This window comes from Rhamphochromis sp. 'chilingali' (genome assembly GCF_963969265.1).
Source record: "Rhamphochromis sp. 'chilingali' genome assembly, chromosome: 4".
In the NCBI taxonomy this organism is placed as follows: Eukaryota; Metazoa; Chordata; class Actinopteri; order Cichliformes; family Cichlidae; genus Rhamphochromis; species Rhamphochromis sp. 'chilingali'.
This window is the reverse complement of record NC_137948.1, coordinates 19,713,165-19,732,990: the sequence shown is the minus strand read 5'-3', so window position 1 is coordinate 19,732,990 and position 19,826 is coordinate 19,713,165. Positions and strand designations below refer to the sequence as shown.

The following is a 19,826-nucleotide window of genomic DNA, read 5'->3' as shown; positions in this document are numbered from 1 at the left end:
ATAAAGTATAAAGCTGAGGCTGCTGTGTCGAAAGATCTGATTCAGCACACAAACTCTTCATGTTCTCTTCATGTGGTTATTGAGCAATTACTTAGTGTGCTCAATAAAGACGAAAAGCACAGCTGTTTGCGTGTTGCTAGTCTAGTCAGTCTGCGGTTGTCTATAATTGTCACATGAAGATCAGATAACATTTTATGGGCAATCAATGTAGAGATCATGGTCTTTCCAAAGGCTTAGCAAACTTTTTCTTAGAGCTGTACTTCTGAATATGAGATTCTTAGCTCTGTGGCTTAAATGTAACATGTCAGCTACATGAGAGGGGGTAGGATTACTGTGTAAGTGTAGAAATCCAGCTTGCAACACAGAGCACGCCTTGATTTACAGCAGCTTATTGCAAAACTGGTGCGGGTTGCTCCTCTGTGTGTGTTTTATTACAGATCTGATCTGTTCAGCCATGATTCCGTCTAATTCAATTTCCCTCTAACCTTGTTTCTGGCCAGACTTGCCCCCTTTCATTCCTTCAGCCTTGTTATTTTTTATTTTCTACTTCTCTCCCGCTTCTCCCCCTTCTTCGCTTCGGCCAATTCTACAGTCACCCCCTCTCCACAGCTGTAGCATAGCTCTCCCTCTGTCCTCCGTGACTCCTGTTCACTTCCTCCATCTCCTCCTCAATCCTTTCTTCTCCTTGCCAGTCAGCGTTATGATGTGGCGATCGATGATGTGTCCTTGACCTCGTTATGAGTCCCTCTCTGCTTCCCCACAGCGGGCTTTATTGACCCATAACTTCTCTGCACTCCCCAAACCCCCTTTTCCAGCGTCTTCTCACATCCACTGCCTTAGCCTCATTGACAAACCTCGCTTCTTTTCTTTTGCCAAATCCCATATTTTGGCATCTTCTAGTCATTACATTCTATGACTCCACACTCTACACATTCTGCCTCAGCTCCTCTTGCTACTTCACATTGTCGTCTCACTTTTTCCTTTTCGCTCTCACTCACCCTCTGCTACCCAGTAACCATTTGAACATCTTTCTTTTGTGAATATGGATTTCTTAAAAAGCTTTTCACATCTCCGCCTTCTTTGCTTATACCTGCGAAGTGTCTCCTACTCTCTCCTTGCTTCTTTGCCAGCTTCTACCTTTGCACTGAAAAACCTCCTTGATGTTTTCCAACCTGACTGACAAAAGCACTTTTGTGTGTGCATGTGCACTTTCTCTAATTTGGAGGAGGAACTTCAAAAAAGTCTCATTATTATAATAGGTAACATAGTGCTATACTCAAATATCAACTGAATGTGAAAACACATTTATTAGTTTCAAAACACACGCATGGATGAACTGGCTAAGGTCCAGTGTGGCCTATGAATTCATGCCTGATGGAGTATTAATTGAGTCTGACGGAGGACATAAAAAAAACCCTTCCCCCTAATCTGACATGGGCCATTACAGTCCAATACTGACATGGGAGCTTCGCTCATCTGCGCAGCAAAGTGAGCGAGTGTGAGTGTCCGCGTTTGATCGATTATGTTTTCATATGTGTGTGTGGATGTAATGCAACTATATTGTACAAACATATGACCATCCTGGAAGTTGGTCTGAAGTTATTTCTGGCAGATCGAAAGAGTGAATCAAAAGGAAGCATGATGGGTCTGAACTAAGAATAAACTTAACCATCTGTATCTTGCAGCTCTGAAGAGAAAAAAAAAGAGTTCCTAATATAGCTTTCATTTCAGGGCAAAACCGTGTTGCAGACTGTGTGTGTGAGTGTGTGTATATGCATATGAGTGAGACTTCTCACATTTATGTTTGTGTTTGATAGCCGTGTACGAGTGTGAGACTTTCAAAACCTGCAAGATGTGTTATGTCAGCCCGTGAGACTAGTCGCACCTGCGTGTGCGTCTGTGTTTGTAGAATGTGTGTGTGTGTGCGCGTGCACAGGTTGGCTCAGTCATCAAGGTAATTAGTGTGTAAACCTCCATGCTGTCGGTTCAAAGAGAATTAACGAGCTCTAGTTAATTAACAGTCTCCCTCTCTTCTTGTTACATGTGTCTGCATATTCAACACATGTGTGTATCTGCACATCTGATTCTTGGTCTCTCTCTCTGTGTGTGTGTGTCTGTGTGTGAGAGAGAGAGAGCATTTGGATGTGAGACCGTGTTTGTGTTTGTTTATGCCCTGGTACACTCTGGTCTGCATAATGAACTGACAGGATGCGGCTTATGCATAAACCAAAACTACAAATATGGTTGTAGGACTGGAGCCACAGTTCCCTTTCGCTCTCTGCTCGTTCTCCTTGATGTTTGACATCATCTTTGTATAGGTGAAGAGCCACTGCGGCTAATTTTTAGAAACCAAGTGTACTGGGTTGTAACAGTGCATAGACAGGGGGACAAATTCCCATCATGAACACAGATTTATTCAAATCATGTTGCATGGAGGCAGAGTGAGACACATTCAGTAAATACAGACCAAAAAATGTAAAATAATTCATTTGACGGATTGACTGATATGACTTTTTAAATGCTGATACATAATATAAAATCATTATCCATTAAAAGAGTTGATGATAGCTTTTAACTTCTGAACTGACAATTGATAAAAGTCAGTGTAATTAGGTTTCGGCTAAACATACTTAATGACCAAAATAATTGTTTTTTTTCTTTGTGGCTTCTTTCTTTTATTCAAGAAAACAAAACTATGAAAAGAAGTGTAAAATGTAACAGGCTGTGACAGAACAAATATTAAATTTATCGACTGAGAGCTGGAAATGCTAGTGTTGATGATGATTAATTTTTATCTTTATAATTCATAATGACGTTAGCCGGTCCTACTGCCCGGCATCAAAAGTGTTGTGATGGATTATACTTTCATCTGTCTTTGCCCAACATATTGCTGCATGTTTGTATTTATTGCTGTTTGCTAAAAATAAAAAACTGGATGTTAAAAGAAAAAGTGTTTTTCCCGTGTTGTTAATATAGTTCTTTTGAAACAGGCCAAAGTCGGTTTATTCACTGAGTCCAACGTCAATCAAGCAGACAACAAACATCCTGTTTGTAATCGCTCCCTCCAGACACCTGAAATTTTCCTTACGTTGACTGAGGGGTGCCGCGGTGTAATTTCCCTGGCAGCGATCCTTGAATCGTGATTTAATCCTGAGAACACGTTACGTTTGATGGCATACATCAATATTTGTAAAATAAGATATTTTTAGGCCAAAAATTGGATTGTGTGACTGATGTGGGATACTGAAAGTCTTAATTACAGACCAGATTTATGGAATTCTTTAAGAGGCTTAGCAGCTCTAGTGGGCAGGATGACCTCTTGAATGATTAGAATAACCCTGGCATTTAAGCATAATATGAGTAATGACTTAATAATCAATTTAAAAAAAATAAATTAGTGATTAAACGAGTACATTGCTCTAAAAAGCCTTTAATATACAAATGAATAAAGTAAATAGCGATCTATTCTTTGGTTCTGTACAAAGCTGTCAAAAAATAAATAAATCAGAGGGTTGTCAGTTCAGTCCCTGGTCCCTCCACCTTGGGCAGGACGGTCAACCCTTAGTTGCTCCTGATGGCCGGTGAGCTTCATACGCCAGCTCTACTGTGACTAGTGTTGCACGAGAAAGGATTAAAAATGCCTTAAAAGTGCAGATTATTCAACATAGCTATTTTTTATTAACAGATAATATCACTTTATCCCGATTCTTATAATCTGGAAGTTTATTTACTATCTAAAAAAATACCAGACCTGATAAAATGTCAGCCTAATGCTTATTACAGCTATAACTGTGTGGAATACGTAAGGTGATATTGCACTATACTACCAGAGCACACACTGAAAACTAATATGCTCCTGTTGACACCACATGGGTATAGTCCAGACTTCATATCCAGAATGCTGATCAGTCAAAATGACCTTTGTTTCTGCTCTGTTGTTTTGCTGCCGTTTAGAAATCATGTTGTGCTAATGCAGACAGCCAGCGTGCATGTGGTCATACTTTAAGAGTAGAGTGAATACTGGAATGAATAAGTGAACTCAATAACAGCGACCAGATTACAATGCAAATATTATTGAAAAATAATGAGCTTGCATTGACTGCTTTAAAGCAGGCATCCTTACACCTTGCATGATTAAACTGCCATGAAAAAGGCGTTTATGCAGAGACACTTCTTCACTGTGGATTCACACAAAGTGGCTCTACGGATGACATGTTGCATGACTTGCATTTAACTTCAAAGCTTGCTTTTCCTTGCCTTTCTTTACTATTGTTTTCTACCATTTAAATTGCCATTTAAATTCTCTGGCTCCAGATGTCTTGTTTCATAACTGTAAGGGATTTTTTTCTTTTTACAAGCACCTTAAGTGTGAAATTTGTTGGTGAAAAAAACAACAACACATGAATATCTTTGTTGTTGTTTTTTTTTTAATCTAATTGCACAAACAAAGTTCATTTCTACTCCAACACTTTTTGCTATTTCTTTTCTTCTGTCTTTTCTCATCATGTCAAAGAGTCCAATAAAATAAATGAAACTAAAGTTTAACTGGAAAATGAGTTAATTGGTAAAATTCGTGTGATCCTAATAAAATCTCCAAGAGTTTATGAGAAAACCTCCTGAAATCTTTTGCTGTCAACTGTTAAGTTATGCATCAAAGCCAGTGAGGAGGGGAAACAGTGAAGCACACTGACAGAAAGCATCTTTCAGTTACTGCGCAAACAGGACAGACGGGTTAACAATTTATTTGATGATGATATATTTAAACTGGTTATTTAAATATAGAAATGATCTGCAACTTTGTTCAAGCCCTTAGTGGTGTAACAGAGTGACGTTTCCAGTGCCATAATGCAGTTTCTTAAGGCTATATTGAAAAGAGCAGACATCCTGCTTACGCAGTGTCACCGCTGGGTCAAGCAGACAGGTACAGACATGTGTCAAGAGACTACGTGGAAGGGAGTGACGGATGATGGATGGAACAACTGATCAAAGGTGGGATGAGGAAAAAAAATGTCTGTTAATCAGCATTTGTAGCGAGGTAAATATAAAATAATAAAAGGAAAAGACTCGGCATGACCACAGACTGTCTGAAGTAGAAGTGAAGAAGAGATGAAGAATGTCGTTCAGAGGGAGAGACGCGGACTGTTGTGGCATTTGCAGAATGCACAAAATGGTTTGGAGCAGGTTGAAACTCAGCTCAGGGAGGGATGAAGCAATATGAGTGGCATTTCTTCAGCTGTCTGGCCCAGTGATGTTGATGAGTCAAGGCGCCTTATTATCACAGCGCACACTCACGCACTCGCACAGACATTCATAGCTTCCACGCTGATGCCGTAAATGCGCACTTCAGCCACGCTTGCTCACACTCACACTTGCAAGTGTGCACTTTAACACACACTGACAACACATCTATAACTATGCAGCATGTATGTTGCAGTGGGACCACCTCTGCAGTAACAGCAATCCTCCCTTATCCATGCTTCTGCTTTTTCCCTCCCTTCCCATGTTTCTCTGCTCTCCTTCACCCTTTGTTCCCTCACCCCCCACTTTCTCCCCTTTCATTTCCTCTTTCTTCTTTCATTCCCCTCATTCTGCAGTTCACCGATCTTCTCTCCCTCTTTCCCTCCCCTCTTCCTTTCTCTTCTTTCCTCTGTCTCAGTCTCTCGCTCTCCATTGCTCCCTCTAGAAGCAGGTGATGTAGAAGGGTGCTCAGCAGTATCTGACTATCAGGCCTGACTCTGTGAGAGGAATGATAATCACTGTGCTGCACTGCAGAGAGAAAAAGAAGAGAGGGAGAGAGAGAGAGAGAAAGGGAGAAGAGGGAGGGAGAGGGGGTATGAGGTAGAGAAAAAGGGGGGCAAGTGCGGCAGTAGAAATGAGGGGGCAAATTAAAGTGCGTGGGGGGGTGGAGACGCAGAGGGCAAGAGAGCGGGACAAAGAGAAAGGAGGCAAAGAAAAAGGAGAAATATGGGGAGAAGGGTATAGAAGAAAGAAAGACCGGATTACAGAAATTGAGCAGTGCTTTAGAAACATGTTACCTTCTTGGTGTCACGCTCCCTCATTCCCCTCACAGGAGCACCTTCTCTTGTTCCACTCCCCTAATCTTTTCCCCTCCTGCATACACACTTACACACAACCACACTCGCACTCCTCAAACAACACCACCCCTACCACCACAACAGCTTGTTGTACAACAGCCCCGCGGTATGAGGGAGAGCCTTAGCCTTGTGTCTGAGCGCCAGAGAACATTAACTGCAGCAGCGAGGTCATCTGATCGGCACTATGCGGACCCATTCGCTCCCTCTCTCCACACTCCTTTTCAGAATGCTGCAGTCTGCTGCAAGCCCTCCGGTGGCAAACACTGGAACTACGAGCCTCGCTGACTTCTGACACGCCTGTCCCGCTTAACAGTTTTTGCTTTGTGCGAGGCACGTTTGTGATTTGTTGAAGCTTTGTGAACTTCAATCACTTTCTCTTATTGGCTCCATTTAGAAATAAAACCGTGAGTCAGTTGTGCACCATTTTAGCCCTAACTAGTTATTTAAAGTGTGTGGATGTTTGCAGGTATTTTGCGGATGACTGTTTGTGCAGAGGCAGACAGGCAGAGAGACTGTTTCGCTGCATGTGGATCGACTGCTTCGCCATCCACCACAGCTTTATTACCATCAATCTGTCCACTCTGGCATTGTGCTTTCTCCCTTCTCCCTGTCTCCATCTGGGCTCTCCACCCTGCAGATACACATTGAAAATCATTGACTCTATTCACAGCATCGGCCCTTTGAAATGTTTATCCTTTTGTGCAGCCGTGGCTGTCTATAGGGGAAAAAACAAAACAGAAACAAAGGCTCATAGTGTGAGATGTGAAACGAGGCTTACCGGACAAATGCCCATGATTCAGATTAGCTCCTCTGTTGGTGTGTGTGTGCTGGTGGTGTTCATCACTTTCCAGTGCTAGTCCTTAAAACAGTCATCTCTTATAATATCCATGACAGCAGTCATTGTTAAGAAAGATGCAAACAGGATGGCCGCGTACAACTGGCCTTCTGTGTGCCTGCGTGAGTAAGAGAGACCATACATATGTATGCCTGCTATTTAGATGGTATTTACTGCCCATTCTGTCTTCGTGTGTGTGTGTGTGTGTGTGTGTGTGTGTGTGTGTGTGTGTGTGTGTGTGTGTGTGTGTGTGTGTGAGAATTTGTACCATTAGACTAATAGTATGCGTGTTAGGAACAGGCTTTTCCCACCCACTGCTATTGTCCATTAAGGTTGACCAGATGAAGAGTGAACAATAGCTTCTCTGTGGGGGGCCAGTGTATGAAAGAGTAAAAGTGAGGATGAGGCTAAAGATACGTACTTTTTGTAAAAGGCTGGCAAACAAGATCACGCAAACAAGATCACACATCCACGCGCGGGCACACACAAACACAACCTCCCTGTTGAGAGTGATTAGGAGTGCTGCTGTGAACAATAGATAGAGTCAATAAAGGACCTCAGAGACGTCCGACTACAAGAGCAAGGTCTCTTTCCCCCTGCTCCCTCCACCACCTCTACCTCGGTTCACACTCCCATTTTTTTTCTCCTTCACACTCTTTTGCCTCGTTTACACTTTCAGCTCTTTTGGTGTGGCATCCTTTCTCTGTCAAACAAGACCGCTCTTCCTCCCCGACTTTCCAAACTATTTCATTTCTCATATCTTTCCCAGCTTTCTCCATAAACCTCTCATTTTCTTCTTGTTTCTCGTTGTTTCTCTACCTCCCCCTCACATATACTTTGTCTCCTTTGTGACTCTCCTGTCTTTTGTGAAATGGGCGGACGGGCTGAGCTGACAGAGGCTGACACGATGGAGCGCCATGGCAAACTGAAATCCATCCTGTCAGTTTAGAATCAGTGTCACTCATTTTACAAGGTTAAAGATAGCTTTGCCTAATGTGCTGTCAGATACAAACAAGCACGTACACCACATAGGCCTTGCCACACATAATCACAACCCACATATGCGTATGCTATAACTCTGGCACGCACAAGTACAAACACACACTCACACATGCCTGCTCTGCACTCCAGGCGACTGCCACATTAATTCACCTGCCTACATATAAAATGGCATATTTGTACATTAGTTGTGGATCTTATAGATTGTGTGTTTATACTTTGTGGGGACATAAATGTATTTACACCATCATATTGTGGGGACCAACTTCCCATTTGGGAACCATAAACAAGTCCCAATAATAACTAGGGCACAATTCGGAGGTGAAGACATGGTTTGCGAGCAGGTTTAGTTTAAGTTTAGGGAAGGGAAGCAGTTAAGCAAATAGCAGCTATGGTTAGTTTCAGGAGAAGCCTTCAGATAAAAAAATTAAGTCAATTTAATGTCCTCTAAAATGATTTAAACACAACTGTGTGGGTGTATGTGCATGTGCAAACCCCTTTACAGCCCTATCACCCCCGTGACAGACACAGTGCCACAGAAATGTCTTGGGGTGCCTCGCCCAATGTCTTGACAATAGTCTCAGTGTGTGTGAGTGACAGAGAGTGGCTCGGGGACACAGAGGGGGCGTTATACTGGGTAGACGACACGCACGAAGATGTACAGGCACACACACACGTGCACACACGCACATTAAAGAGAGAAGACAGTGAACTCTTTCTCTCCCTCTGCACTATTTCTCATTCCCTCTCTCCCTGACGCAGAGAGACTCAATCATTCTCGCACTCTGTCTCCTTTGACGCATAGGAGAAACAAAATAACTGCTCCCTCACTCTCTCCTCTTTTTTTCTTTGTGTGTGTGCGTGCGTGTACAAACGCAGACTGTATAATTAATACGGCTTTCATTTTCTTTCAGCTATGAAGTATGCTTTTGGTATGCAAACAGACTTCTTGCATGCGAGTGTGTGATAACGTGTGTGAGTCTGCGCGTGCATGTGCGCGCGTGTGTGTGTTCGATACACCAGAGACCAAGTGCAAAGTTGGGCCATTGAGCGGTCGGAGAAGGAAGAAGGAGAGTTAATTAGAAAGCAGGGGAGACTCCAAAGCGTCCCTATCGATAACCTCACACCACACTTCAAGCGTATATATGTACATTGGCTTTTGCAATCCCCTTTGAAAATTATAGTTCGGCATTAGGGTTAAGAAATGGCTCCCGTGAAGTCATATTCAGCAGAGCCTTTTACTCAGAAGTCTGCCTGATTATTATGCGACTCGTGGCATTAAAAAATGTTGAAAAGTGCAAATTATTCTGCAGCTAATGCAGTAAAAATAGTTTAGATGCTGTTTGTCTGCAGCATAAAACGACAGGTATAGATTGCACTTTTAAGGTGTCAGTAAGGAACCTCATTAGGGTTCATTTTGGGTGTATGAGGATTTGTGTATGGTATATTAAAATATAACCATCTATATAACATCTGTCACATTTTCTTTATGTTCTGATTCAGTGCTTCTGTTTTCAGGCTTCAGGGCTTAACTGTGGATTATTTTCACAACTCATTAATAATTTAGTCTCATTAGCCCAATAGGCTGACAGAAATTGCCATTTGTAACCAACCAAGAGTCCAGACTACATATTCAGTATGCTGGCATAGAAGATTCTGAAATCCAACCTGTTTTCATCCCTAAAAGTTACATAAATTTTTAAATACTGAAACTGTTGCAGTCTACGGCTCTTGTACGGTGTCCATCTGCAGAGGAAGCTATGTGTTTTTAGAAAGCATTGATCTTTCAAGCTTTCTTTTAAGCCACGAGACAACAATCCAATTACTCTTTAAAGCTTATTCAAGGAAGAAATGTATTTTTCAGCCCATTAGGGGGATTTAATCCCCTTAGTTTATCTGAAAACTAATTTTCACAAGACAGCAACGAGACCTCTAATGTACACAATATTTCAGCAACTTAAGCACTATATATATTGAAAACTTTGAGCTTAAGTGGAGCACTTTGTAGATGCAAATACATTCACTGATCTCTACATGGGTTCAGACATGATATGCGCATTTGGATTCCTCACAGTCCAGATCTCATATTCTACACAAATCCCCATACGGGAATAAGAAATGAATTATTTAACCATTCATAATGATCATGCCATGTAAGAGTAACACCACTTTGTAAAAGTCACACAGAGACACTTTCTTGCAGGAGCGACTTATTAATCAGATTTAAAAAAAACATTTTTTTTTGATATTCAGTTAGTTAACAATTTTAAATTCAATGTTTGATCATCCACAGCTACACTGTTACTGCTGCTGCTGTTGCCTTTTGGTTGAGATCTACTAAAGATCTACTGCAAACATGGTGAGCACGTTTAACATCTGTCTTTTAGAGAATTCAGAGAAAAAAAAGGGGGGAAAAGAAAAAGAGTAACAACAAAAAAACCCCTTCAGAGCATGTTAAGGTGAAATCGTTGATTCAACATATTTTTGACAGAAGACTCCCTGCAAAGGCTCTGCAGGATTTAAAAGGGCCGCTGTCAGCAAAGGCCGGCATTAGAAAACACTCTCACACATCAAATTCTAATCAAAGCCTGGTCTTTTTAACAGCGTGAAAGCTTTTATGTTAACACGACACCACGACCAAAGCTTTATTCACGCTTTTAAAAAGAGACTGACCCAAGCATGTGTGTGTGCCTGCACCTGACAATACACCATATCTGTGTCAACACACTCTACCCTTGCTTCTCATCTTACCGGTGATACCGTGTGTGACTCCCCTAACCATGAATAAATTGTCTGTGATCCGCGCTTACAAAGTGTACACCTGTGTGTGTCTTTGTATGGATGCAGGTAGGGATGTGTATATTTTCCAAGCTGTCTCAAGTTGTCGGCTCGGATGTGAGCATTCTTTTATCCAGCCAATTAGAGGTTGCCATTTCATCCCATGGAAACCTGTTTGGGGCCTAATTGGAAGACGTATTTGCATGACTTTGATTTCAGTTTCTTAGTGCGCTTGTTTTAAAGCTTCTGTGTGCATATGCGGATGTGAGTAATTTTCAGTAAAAGTGAGGGTTTTTTTTTTGCTTTTACCCCCTTTTTCCTCAAGTGCTGTTAGTTGCCATCTTCATATTAGTGCTGCATTTGTGAAACAAGAGGAGAACCTCTTAAATAATCTATGTCTGATTTGTACCTGTGCACTGTTGACCCATTAAGAACGAGCTTTATGGTAATGCCTTGCTATTACTGTGCTATATCAGGAGAAAGTCTTTGACTTTAAGTGTAGTTTGATTCATCATGTTCACTGTGTTTTGGCTCTAAGTGTCTGTATGTGAACATAAATCATGTTAGTTTATGCGTATGGAGGTAGTTCTTCCTTTCCAAAGTCCAAGGGAACAAGAGTGTGTGATTATACAGCCTGTGTGAAAATGTGTGTCTGTCAAGCAGGTCAACCTGTTTTAACATCTCTGTTTGAAGACACTGGCTATTTCTTAGGGCTTGGGTCAGCTAGATCTTTTGGTCTGTGTGTAAGTGTAAGTGTGTCTGCACATTTACGTGGGTGTCTCTCTTCTGGTTTATTTCTGACATGAACAGGCAAGTGGGACTCTACAAGGATCGAACACGCACACATAGCGTGTACGCTCACACATGCACTGGGAGAGGTTTGGGTCAGTGGTATAATATGGAGAAATGCTGCAGGCAGAGGCATGCCCACTCAGATTTATGTAACTTTTTCATTAGGGCAGGTAGAAAGCTCTCATCTCTTTCCCTCTCCCTGTCTCTCCCTCTCTCCCTGACACACACACACACACACACACACACACACACACACACACACACACACACACACACACACACACACACACACACACCAAAATAGCCTGGAGAGTCTGAGCTGGCTTTCCTCTCAAAGTGAACCTCCTTCCCTCCTCTCTTCTTCTACTTCTAACCCTAGACCCATACACCTCATTTCTATCTTTTTCAGTCCATCTCCTCCTTCCCTGTACTCCCCCCATCAGCTTTCCACCCCTAGGCAATACCTAAGAATGCATTTTCATTTTGTAGCTTCACATCTCCCTCCACCAGTCACTGAAGCATTGCCTGTTCTCCCACTCACCTTATTTCTCTTCATCCACCTACCCAAATCTCCTACAACCACCCCCCCCCCCCCCCCCCCCCCCCCCAAAGTTAGTGGTACTAACCAGGAATTTCTTTTCTACTCTTTCATTTATTCTCCTCCTCTTCTACAGTCTTCATCTCGATCTTCCGATTTATCTATCTTCCACCAACAATTCTAAACAGATGGCTACACGTAGCCTGGAGCAAAAACATTGGCTTTGGACTACAGCGCTACCAGGGCCAGTCTTTTGCACTCACGCAAGATCTAATAAGCTGATATCCGGCGAGAAATGTGCTCTGATTCGCCAGTGGCAAAAATGCATAAACCATATTGCACAGTGCAGATATTCACACCTTAGGCTTGTTCCTTGGTAGCATGCTTAATTTTATCCAACCCCCCCAAAATGAAAAGCAAAGATTAAAGCTGATTTTAACTACGGTCTAAAAACAGACGAAAAAGAGGGAGCAGGAAATGGAGAGGGTTGTTAAGAGTCATTTGTAAAATTTGTAAAGTTTGGAACCATTAAAAACACGTTTTAAAAAAGATGGATCCAGATGGAGAGTGATGAAAAGAGATGAAACCACTTAGGGAGAACAAAGAGATCAATCAAGAGAAAGACAGACGGAGGAAGATGTAATTGTGCGTGTGTGAGTGTGTGGAGGGGGCGGGGGGTAAAGTCAGACATTGGGGATGGAAGATTGGAAAGAGACACTTTTTTTAATTGGACGACTTACACAGCGCTGAGTTCTAAAGCAAATATCTCAGGCGCCTGCTCTGTACAATAAAATAATAAGTGTTTATAAGCACATTCCAGTGAGTAGATTTTTGCCACCTTGGTTTTGTAAGTTTGTACATTGAAGCTTAGATCTGTTACCATCACTTTTGAGAGTATGTACTGTCTTTTTTTAAGACTCATAATTAGACATATATCTTTATATTCCAATACTTTAACTCTGCGAGCATTCACCTCCTTTGCTTTAAGCCTGATTGTGATTTAAGAATAAAAGCGCTTTTTCTTTATGTGTGTTTGCAGACCTGTCATTGGATAGGTGTTTGATGATTCGTAAGTTGTTTCCTCTGTAGATGTCATGAGTTCAAAACTCAGTTTCAGCATCTTTTAACGAAAGCATGCTGATATTGTGTCAGTCCATTCTACATAATAAAATCAGTCCGTCCACCGAGCTGTCACCTGGAACATCGACTGGCAACGCTAAACCAATTTTAATCAAGTTGACTCACCCTAGATTGATTCAGTTTGAGTTTATCCAATCTGACTTGATTCCACACAATCTGAATTATTCAATTTAGCTGCGCTGTGCGCAGTCCAGTTCAGTTCAATTCAAAATCCATTCAAGCCAATTTAATTCGGCTCAACTCAATACCACTTAATGCACTGAAGATTCTTTTGTGTAGGTGGATAAAACCAGTCATAGGGCTACTAAGCTGTCTCGAATCCCTGTCTAGTGTGAGAAAGAGTGCTTTTGTTTAGCAATATTGGGTAAAATTGCTCAACCCACAGACAACCATTAAGGTAATGCTGGAAGGCAGATGAGCTGAATGCCGAGCTGTACAATGCGGAGCAGAGTCTTCAAGACGCAAATAAAAGGAAGCATCGCAGTGAGGGGCTTGCTATGTAGGTCTTTGTGTGTGCTCAAATGTGTGTCTGTGTCAGGGAGTTAAGAGAGAGTGCTTGTGAGCCTCCGCAGATGTGTGTGATTCTTGGAGGCAGAGTGTGCCCGGGCTTGTGAATGTGATTCCGATCCAGAGGGAATGGAAGAAGAAACTGATGTAAGAGATGGAAAACTTTCCTATCCACTTGTGTGTCATCATATTCTTATCAGACTTCATTTGCTTGCAGTGAAAAAGTGTGTATGCATAAGGATCTGGGAGGGTGTGTAATTATGTGCTATTATGTACACACAAAAGTGTTTCGGTGGGCACGTCTGTGTGTGTTAAAATCATAATTTTGACAGTGCCTGCCACATGTATCCCTGCTTCAGCTTGCCTGCGTGAGTGCATGTATCTGCTGGAAAGACATTCCCACATTCTTGCCATTTCCACAGAGAAGTTGAAACAAAAGCTGAAGGGAGGAGTTGTTAACACGGTAACATTATCAGCTGAACACCCTGTCTGTATTATCTTGTGTGGTAAACAGCTGAGACAGACAAGGGACTTCTAATCACATTCCAGCTCTGGTTGACCTTGATGTGTAAGGAAACAGACAATTTGTCTCCTTTTGCCTCCTGCAACCTCCCTCCCTCTGATTCTCTCCTTCCTTTGTCTTTCTCTGGCTGCACTTAGGCTGCCACACATGGAAGTGCACATGCTGTCTTTGTGGCTTTAATTCAATGAATCCTAAAAATAATCTCAACCTTTAGCATCGCCTGTTGCCCTTTACTTTTTACATTCACATTCTTATCTTGAGTCAAAGCGTTTTAAAGAGTATGGGCGACCAAAACATCACTTTAAAAACCTCATCTTCATCCCACTGAGGACATTTGGACTGCACCTTGTCTACGCTGGCTACATTGTGAAAGCAGCATGCCAGCCCAGCAGCAGTAGCAGCTGCAGTTCTCAATCATTTTGTGTTCAGTTGGAGCGCCGCTGTGCAATCTGAAAAGTTTCGGCAGCAGTCACGGCCCAATACACTCTACATAGTCCCGGAGAAAATAGCAGAAAAACAGGTGTGAAATGGCAGCTTCGAAATGAGACCAAAACAGTTCTTGTGCAGATGCAGCCTGCAGTGCTTTCACATTTACCATTTTTCAGGAATTTGAAACCAAATCTGGTCCTCAAGCTAAGGCTTTTCCCCTGTATTACAGAGTTATATCTGTGGAAGTGAGTGCAATGCAGCTGAAGATTTGTTTGGTCAGATTCAGTCTATGAGCTTAGTTTCTTTCAGTTAAATTTATATCAATGTAGCTGTTCTAACAACAGAGGAGTTCAAACAGATGGATAGCTCAAAACCTGTGATTGTAGATATGTCTATACTATGTACAGTACTACACTGTAAACATGGAAATAAATAAATAAAAACATGAATAAAAAAGTAAAGGATTATTTTGTCCAGTGACCTTAAAAAACATGACAAAAACATTTATGAGTCATTTATAAATCTGATCGTTGCCTATATTTAAAATATAAATGTTGAATGAAATGATTTAACTAACAAACTATTATTCTTTCAATTTCAGCTGATGCTTCTAAATCTTAAATCGAAGGTGCGATGAAGATGCTTTTGTACTTCCATTCAACTGTGGCTCTTCATGCCAAGAGCCCACAAAGTACTGCTGAATGGCAGGTCGACAAAACTGTCAATAAAAGGGAAATTCGTGTTTCTCGATGTTTACAAATGTCAGTTTGTTTGTGAGTTTTAATAATGGACCTTCAGTGCACTTTCAGACGCAGACTATTTATGTTCGTACAATCTCGATCAAGCGGAAAATCAATGTTTACAGGGTAAGCAAGTGTTCTAAATCTACAGCCAAGCACCTAAGAAGGGATAGTGCGATGGTCAACCCTTTCTTAGTCTCCTTCCATCATTTAAACCTCTCTCACTCTGTCTCATTTCATTCAGTCTGGCTCATGTTTCCTCTCTCAAGTCCACTGCCTCTAACCCCAGCACCTCCCCTCCCCTCGTGCTTTGCTGCCAGGTCAGCAGATCAGTTTCAGTCTGGCTCAATGGGTGATCCCCACTTTGGTTACCTTGTCCTTCTCACCTCCCACTTACCTCCACCTCCTCATCTCCCATCTACTCGCCCCTTGAGCATATGGCTGGCTGAGTGGCCTGAACTCGTCGTGACTTTAATAAATACCTCAGTGTGCTGGTATCATCATGACAAGGGTCACGGGATGGTTACAGTGTGCGCATTCGTGTGTGTAACAAAGCAACAGGGAGGGGACAGTGTGTGGTTGTGTGTTTCTGTTTGTTTCTGGATGACAGTACCTTCACCTCTACGACCCAAATGCACGCTGCATGTTATCACAGGGGGCGTATGTGCGGATGCATTCATGTGGCATGCATGAATCTGAGTCTGTGACAGAGGCTCATCATATTTAATCCTGGAGGGATTTTGCTGAAATGAAAAGCTGCTTTTCAATTTTATAATCCAGTAGACCTAATCTCTCCACCCGCACCTGTCCATACAGTCCAATTAGATGGACAAGACTGGCCGGATGAGTCCTGTTCACCACAAACTCCCCTTCACCTGACCTTGCTGTGCCAATACAAGTGCCCCGTGTTGTGAGAGTCCAGCAGTGACCTTCACCAAGTGTTGCAGAAATGTGCAGTGCGCAAAAAACTGCACCGTCGACCCACCTGTTTCCACTGCAGTCTTGGCCTTGTTAACAGGACATTGATTGGACTTGGACTGAATGTGTGTGCATGGGTTTAAGATGATGTGTGACTGGTTCGATTCAGCCTTTGTGGCACCGAGCGCTCACCCGCCCCCGCACACCCGCTGGGTTCAGCAAGAGAGAAAGTGCACACTACAGTAAAAGAAGTCGCACTAGTGAAAATGCTGAGTCGATTTATTCTCGGAGGTCAGTGTGGCGCATGGAAGATGCAAGGGTACCAGCGACGGGGTGTTTAGATTTATAGCCTGGCATATGGCAAAGAAAGTTGGAGACTGATGGAAAGGAAGAGGGAGTGAGAGTTAAAAGGGGAGAAAAGTGAACAAGTGAAAAGTTCAAAGCGCTCTTTCAGATTAAGTTACACTCTGCAAAAAGGATGAAAACCAAAGATAACTGGAAAAATAACTGTTAAGTTTGATAAGCTTTAATTGTGGGTGACTGAGGACAACAGACAGGAGGAACCTTGTTGTGATGAATTGTGCATTTTTTTTGTGTGTGTGGTGGAGTTAAAGGGTGGAACAAGGCCACTTTGCCCATATTGACTGCAGTGCCATGTGACTGCTGTGATCATTAATGTGTCCTGATGCCAACGGGTATCCTGATGACCCACATCTCAGCAGTCCACTCTCAGTCTCTGGCTGCCACCCAAACCAGGCCTCTCTCTTTCTCTCGCTCTCTTGTCTTCTATCTTTACTCCCCGCTTTCCATGCCTCTCTTTTCTTGGAGAAACATACTCCTATCGTCTTTCTTAGAATTTGTCCACTGCAGGTGTAAAAGTGAAGTTGCAAGGAGCAGAGGTGGTGAGGGTAAACAAAACTAAATACCTGGGCTCAACCAACCTCCACAGCACTGGACAGCATGTAAGAGAGGTGAAGGGGAGAGTGCAGGCAGGGTGGAGTGGGTGGAGATAAGTGTCAGGGATGATTTGTGACTGAAAGATAGTAGCAAGAGTGAAAAGGGAAGGTGTTAGTGAGAGCTGCTATGATATATGGTTTGGAGACTGATGAAACGACAGGAGGCCAAACTGGAGGTGAAGAGTTGAAGATGTTATGGTGTGACCAGGATGGACAAGGTTAGAAATGAGTATATCAGGGGGATAGCACGGGTTGATCAATTTACAGACAAAGTCTGAGGCTGAGATGCTCTCGACATGTGCAGAGGAGGGATAGTAGGTATGTTGGGGAAAGGATGTTGAAAATGGAGCTCCTGAGCAGAAGGAAAAGAGGAAAAAGACAGACAACATTCATGGATATAGTGGAAATTAAGGGGGTCGGCGTGACAGAGGAGGATGTTAGAGACAGGGTGAGATGGAGGCAGTTGATCAACTGTGGTGAGCAAGAAGAAGAAGTTTGGTATTGAACCTCTATAATTTTTCTATTACTGTTAGAGACACACACCCCCGACCCCCAACACAAACACACACGGACACACACACTTCTTGTAGAATTTAGTTAAATAGCTAATCATTTAGACCACATTTCTGTTTTTTTCACCATTTTGTCCCTCACCATTTCCATTCGTATACAGATATCTTTCCCACTCTCTCTCTCCCTACTCCTCAGTGGACAATTTACATAAAAACAACCAACACTATTAACTGAGCTGTCTTGTGATCTTGTTTCCTCTTTGATGCAATCTTGCACTTTATTCATGAGCATCCAAGTTGGTCTGATGATGTGCTGACTTCAAATGAACAGCTTTTAATATTTTCACTGACCCAGTAAAGTAGCTTTAAAATGCAGAAGTTCTGCCCCATCTCGTTTACTCCATCTTCTTCCCCCTCCTAACCTTCTGTAATTCTCACCCACTCCTGATCTAATTCTATTCCAATTTCTGTTGGCATCGCAAATCCTACATCTGGCACATGCGCACCACCTATTACTCCCGGAGTCTATCTCTCACTTGCACTCATGTATAAAATGCATATGCCTTCATGGAATAAGCACTACTGCGAGCAAAGTGACAGGCACCCACAAACAAAAACCTGCTCATGTCGCTAAACTGTTTGAGTTAACAAATTTTGACATGTAAGCGAAACCAAGTCACGCATGAGCTCCCAAAATCTTAGCCAGCACACACACACACACACACTGTGTATGAAACCAATGGGTGTTGGAAATTTTGGGGGTCAGCTTGGGTGGGGAGGGGGCAAACCTCACTGCAGAATGGGAGTTAATTACCACATCCGATCAATAATTCATTACTCTGTCAGTTTGTGTGTCTGTGTGAGTCTCTCTCTGCTCTGGCATGTTTTGAGTGCACATAAGCATGAACACCAAACTCTCCCAGTAAGCATTTTCTTTCCCTGGGAATGGCAGATTAAGAGGATTGAATCCGTAATGGATTAACCTCTGCAGTTTGTGTGCATATGCATATGTGTGAGTGTTCCTGTGTGTGTGTGTGTGCACGTGCACTGAGCGGGATCAGAGAGCCCATGTATGAACTGATTAGCCTAAGAAGCTGCTCTCCTTCCCTTTTAATGACCACATCAGCACTTTTCTCACCACGTGGAGGATAAATGTAGACTTGTCTGTCAAGGAAATGAGAAGCCCGCCTCTTTAAGAAGGGTTAGCTGTCATTCAAATATCACTCGTGGGCGCACTCCCTACAGAGTCCGGAGACCCTGCTGTGTCAGTGTGGCCGTGATGATAGATAGTGACTGTGTCTGTGTATTTGTAAATGTGTATACATGTGTAGGTGGAGGGGTGAGTGACCATCTCTATGGTGCATTTATTTATCAGCAGGAATTCAGCTTTTAACTGCAGCGCCTGGATTGAAAACCAAAGCCATTGCATCCATTAACTATATGACTGATATTGTTTATGGGATAAACATATATATAAATGGAAGAAAGATAACAGCTTGACAAGGGAAACAGAAACACAAAATGACCAATTACCCTGCTGGAAGCAACTATTCACCCACACCCCTCTCTGTTTTCACTCCGACTGATCTCCTTAGGGGTTCATACACACGGTGTCACATACACACACGTGTGCGCGCGCACATATACACACAATCATGCACATTCACGTACTCTTTGGCTACAGTGTGAGCTTGATGTATGTGCCCTGTAGTAGATCTTGCTAAACAGAGGGCCGATGTTTGACATGGAGCGCACGCGTCTGACAGCAGGCTACCGCCACACTGCTCATAGGCTTAGTATGCTGACACAGACACAAAAAAGTGCGTAAGCATACACACACACACACACACTGACAGCTATTTTGTGGAGATAAAATGGTGTTTAGACATCAGCGACAGGGTTTGCAGTACAGTATGTCAGCAGATGTGTGAATAAGAAGACATGAAGCCTGGGATGAAAAGGAGGAGATCAGGAGCCACACAGCGGACAAAGAGACAAAGAGACAGAAAGAGCTGAGTTTTTTAAGACAGAGTTGTAAAGAGGGACCAGTCAAAAGAATATTCA

At 42.6% G+C, this 19,826-nt stretch overlaps 1 protein-coding gene across 1 annotated transcript in view; it reads right to left on the bottom strand.

The window, feature by feature from the left end:
- pcdh7a (protocadherin 7a) overlaps positions 1-19,826 on the bottom strand; it is a 40,398-nt gene that overhangs the window by 8,876 nt on the left and 11,696 nt on the right. The gene's annotated exons all lie outside the window — the stretch shown is intronic.